This window comes from Schistocerca americana, unplaced genomic scaffold, assembly GCF_021461395.2.
Source record: "Schistocerca americana isolate TAMUIC-IGC-003095 unplaced genomic scaffold, iqSchAmer2.1 HiC_scaffold_376, whole genome shotgun sequence".
NCBI classification, from domain to species: domain Eukaryota; kingdom Metazoa; phylum Arthropoda; class Insecta; order Orthoptera; family Acrididae; genus Schistocerca; species Schistocerca americana.
The window spans coordinates 95001-100000 of NW_025726100.1; the positions used below are offsets into that span (position 1 = coordinate 95001).

Consider the following 5000-nt stretch of genomic DNA (forward strand, 5'->3'; position numbering starts at 1 on the left):
CTCGCGCTTACTGGGAATTCCTCGTTCATGGGGAACAATTGCAAGCCCCAATCCCTAGCACGAAGGAGGTTCAGCGGGTTACCCCGACCTTTCGGCCTAGGAAGACACGCTGATTCCTTCAGTGTAGCGCGCGTGCGGCCCAGAACATCTAAGGGCATCACAGACCTGTTATTGCTCAATCTCGTGCGGCTAGAAGCCGCCTGTCCCTCTAAGAAGAAAAGTAATCGCTGACAGCACGAAGGATGTCACGCGACTAGTTAGCAGGCTAGAGTCTCGTTCGTTATCGGAATTAACCAGACAAATCGCTCCACCAACTAAGAACGGCCATGCACCACCACCCACCGAATCAAGAAAGAGCTATCAATCTGTCAATCCTTCCGGTGTCCGGGCCTGGTGAGGTTTCCCGTGTTGAGTCAAATTAAGCCGCAGGCTCCACTCCTGGTGGTGCCCTTCCGTCAATTCCTTTAAGTTTCAGCTTTGCAACCATACTTCCCCCGGAACCCAAAAGCTTTGGTTTCCCGGAGGCTGCCCGCCGAGTCATCGGAGGAACTGCGGCGGATCGCTGGCTGGCATCGTTTATGGTTAGAACTAGGGCGGTATCTGATCGCCTTCGAACCTCTAACTTTCGTTCTTGATTAATGAAAACATACTTGGCAAATGCTTTCGCTTCTGTTCGTCTTGCGACGATCCAAGAATTTCACCTCTAACGTCGCAATACGAATGCCCCCGCCTGTCCCTATTAATCATTACCTCGGGTTCCGAAAACCAACAAAATAGAACCGAGGTCCTATTCCATTATTCCATGCACACAGTATTCAGGCGGGCTTGCCTGCTTTAAGCACTCTAATTTGTTCAAAGTAAACGTGCCGGCCCACCGAGACACTCACTCAAGAGCACCCTGGTAGGATTGCAACGGGGTCCGCCTCGGGACGCACGAGCACGCACGAGGCGCGTCGCACGCCTTCAGCTCGCCCCACCGGCAGGACGTCCCACGATACATGCCAGTTAAACACCGACGGGCGGTGAACCAACAGCGTGGGACACAAATCCAACTACGAGCTTTTTAACCGCAACAACTTTAATATACGCTATTGGAGCTGGAATTACCGCGGCTGCTGGCACCAGACTTGCCCTCCAATAGATACTCGTTAAAGGATTTAAAGTGTACTCATTCCGATTACGGGGCCTCGGATGAGTCCCGTATCGTTATTTTTCGTCACTACCTCCCCGTGCCGGGAGTGGGTAATTTGCGCGCCTGCTGCCTTCCTTGGATGTGGTAGCCGTTTCTCAGGCTCCCTCTCCGGAATCGAACCCTGATTCCCCGTTACCCGTTACAACCATGGTAGGCGCAGAACCTACCATCGACAGTTGATAAGGCAGACATTTGAAAGATGCGTCGCCGGTACGAGGACCGTGCGATCAGCCCAAAGTTATTCAGAGTCACCAAGGCAAACGGACCGGACGAGCCGACCGATTGGTTTTGATCTAATAAAAGCGTCCCTTCCATCTCTGGTCGGGACTCTGTTTGCATGTATTAGCTCTAGAATTACCACAGTTATCCAAGTAACGTGGGTACGATCTAAGGAACCATAACTGATTTAATGAGCCATTCGCGGTTTCACCTTAATGCGGCTTGTACTGAGACATGCATGGCTTAATCTTTGAGACAAGCATATGACTACTGGCAGGATCAACCAGGGAGCTGCGTCAACTAGAGCTGAGCAGCCGGCCGCCCGGGAGTGTGTCCCGGGGGCCCGCGCGAACACGCAAGCGTCCGCTCAATTATTCTGCAAACAGGAGGAGGCTGAGCTCCCCTGCACAATACACCTCGAAACCCTCTCAGGTCCCGGCGGCGCGCAGCGCCGTCCTAAGTACTTGGTCGGGTTCGAGAGAGGCGCAATCGCCCGGAGTTTGGCGAGTAGACGCTTTAGGTGCGACCACCCGTGCTCCCAACTGAGCTTGCCGCTGCCGACAGAGGCCCGGGAGCGTGCTGTCGTGGCATTGCCGGCGGGAGACAACACGCGCCACCTACGGTGGCCGGCAGCTCCAACGCCAGCGCCACAGAAGGACAAAAGCCCCACTTGGGTGCCGAAGCGAACTCTCCCAGCACAGCGCACGCGCCAACACGTCCGCACAGCTGCGATACAATCCACCTGCGAGAACCGCAGAGGCGACCGAGCAGCAGACGGCGTCGCGGCGCCGAGCGCCGGGCGGCGGCGCATCCTCAGCGCACACAGTCCTCAATCGGACCAGCACACTGCAGATGTCCACCGCGCTTCGCACCGGGCCCGCGAGGACCTACTTTGGCCGCACGGCGCCGCGTGCAGGGTGCGCCGGCGCGCAGCTGCGCCGCCTGCCGCCTCCGTCGGCCGGCGCGCCTGCCACTGGCCGCCCCCACCAGCCGGCTGTAGCGCGTGCGCCCACGCACCGCGCGGCCAGCACGCCGGAAGGCCCCCCCTCACCGGCCGGGGACGGTCCCACCCAGCCACCGCCGCGTATCGCTTCACACCCACATGCCATTCACGTTCGTGGGCATGGTGGGTATCGCTGAAACAACCGGTTGGTAGCTCAACCGATCGTCGCCATCACTGATTCACCTCTAGCGAGAACAACCGCACCACAACGGTTTACCAGTTCTTCATTTGCGTAACGTCACCAGCAAACGTAGACGTCCATCGCCATTTGCAAATTCAACGATTGTTGCATGCCTGTGTCAGGTGTCACGACACACTATGTCTGCCCACATACACGCAACAACATGTGCACGCTTCGCGAACACGTGGAAGGTGGCCCCCGTACGTATGCGATGTCCATTGCGCGAACGACTGTCAACCGGCCTCTGTCGCATGTCGCAGATGTGGAACGCAGTGCACCATGCTATCACGGTGTGTGAGAAGAGACGACTACGTCTGACAACACGCGCCACTACATCAACAGACGGCTCATGCTGATCGCCATCCACGGCATACCATACTGCAATCCAGCTCTTATAGGGAGACGACACGTAGCTGAGTGCACAATATTTGGACCGTATGGTTCGCCGTTGTTGGCGCAGTCGTGGTACGGTCACACATGTACCACGATGTATCATTCAGTACATGAGGACCAATGTGCGGTACAGTGTGTGATTTGGACGTACAACATCAGCGGACAGTTGCCACAAGCCGTACCACAACGTAGGCTGTGCTTCGCCATGCGAATGCCAATGAACAACTGCGAAGGGCATTGAGCATGTACGTCCTGCCGCCATCCGCATTACAGTGTATAGCTGCAAGGTGTTTAACATGAAGCGATACTCTGGGGACCGGGCAGTGCGAGTAGCAAACTATATTGCGGGGGTTGCAGTTAGGCAACACTACACTAATTTAACGCGTCGTATGACAATTACAGAGCAGGTTAAGGCCCAACGTGTGTTGGGTTAAGGCCCAACGTGTGTTGGGTTAAGGCCCAACGTGTGTTGGGTTAAGGCCCAACGTGTGTTGGGTTAAGGCCCAACGTGTGTTGGGTTAAGGCCCAACGTGTGTTGGGTTAAGGCCCAACGTGTGTTGGGTTAAGGCCCAACGTGTGTTGGGTTAAGGCCCAACGTGTGTTGGGTTAAGGCCCAACGTGTGTTGGGTTAAGGCCCAACGTGTGTTGGGTTAAGGCCCAACGTGTGTTGGGTTAAGGCCCAACGTGTGTTGGGTTAAGGCCCAACGTGTGTTGGGTTAAGGCCCAACGTGTGTTGGGTTAAGGCCCAACGTGTGTTGGGTTAAGGCCCAACGTGTGTTGGGTTAAGGCCCAACGTGTGTTGGGTTAAGGCCCAACGTGTGTTGGGTTAAGGCCCAACGTGTGTTGGGTTAAGGCCCAACGTGTGTTGGGTTAAGGCCCAACGTGTGTTGGGTTAAGGCCCAACGTGTGTTGGGTTAAGGCCCAACGTGTGTTGGGTTAAGGCGCAACATAGGTTAGGTTAAGGCGCAACATAGGTTAGGTTAAGGCGCAACATAGGTTAGGTTAAGGCGCAACATAGGTTAGGTTAAGGCGCAACATAGGTTAGGTTAAGGCGCAACATAGGTTAGGTTACGGCGCAACATAGGTTAGGTTAAGGCGCAACATAGGTTAGGTTAAGGCGCAACATAGGTTAGGTTACGGCGCAACATAGGTTAGGTTAAGGCGCAACATAGGTTAGGTTAAGGCGCAACATAGGTTAGGTTAAGGCGCAACATAGGTTAGGTTAAGGCGCAACATAGGTTAGGTTAAGGCGCAACATAGGTTAGGTTAAGGCGCAACATAGGTTAGGTTAAGGCGCAACATAGGTTAGGTTAAGGCGCAACATAGGTTAGGTTAAGGCGCAACATAGGTTAGGTTACGGCGCAACATAGGTTAGGTTAAGGCGCAACATAGGTTAGGTTAAGGCGCAACATAGGTTAGGTTAAGGCGCAACATAGGTTAGGTTATGGCGCAACATAGGTTAGGTTACGGCGCAACATAGGTTAGGTTACGGCGCAACATAGGTTAGGTTAAGGCGCAACATAGGTTAGGTTAAGGCGCAACATAGGTTAGGTTAAGGCGCAACATAGGTTAGGTTAAGGCGCAACATAGGTTAGGTTAAGGCGCAACATAGGTTAGGTTAAGGCGCAACATAGGTTAGGTTAAGGCGCAACATAGGTTAGGTTAAGGCGCAACATGGGTTAGGTTAAGGCGCAACATGGGTTAGGTTAAGGCGCAACATGGGTTAGGTTAAGGCGCAACATGGGTTAGGTTAAGGCGCAACATGGGTTAGGTTAAGGCGCAACATGGGTTAGGTTAAGGCGCAACATGGGTTAGGTTAAGGCGCAACATGGGTTAGGTTAAGGCGCAACATGGGTTAGGTTAAGGCGCAACATGGGTTAGGTTAAGGCGCAACATGGGTTAGGTTAAGGCGCAACATGGGTTAGGTTAAGGTACAATATGGGTTAGGTTAAGGTACAATATGGGTTTGGTTAAGGTACAATATGGGTTAGGTTAAGGTACAATATGGGTTA

General features: G+C 53.9%; 1 non-coding gene across 1 annotated transcript in view; it reads right to left on the reverse strand.

Annotated features, from left to right (window-relative positions):
* LOC124581849 overlaps positions 1-1701 on the reverse strand; it is a 1910-nt gene extending 209 nt beyond the window's left edge. The window contains exon 1 of the ribosomal RNA XR_006973519.1: positions 1-1701. This exon is cut by the window's left edge and continues 209 nt beyond it. This is a non-coding gene — a ribosomal RNA (small subunit ribosomal RNA).
* Between the last annotated feature and the right edge of the window lie 3299 nt (positions 1702-5000).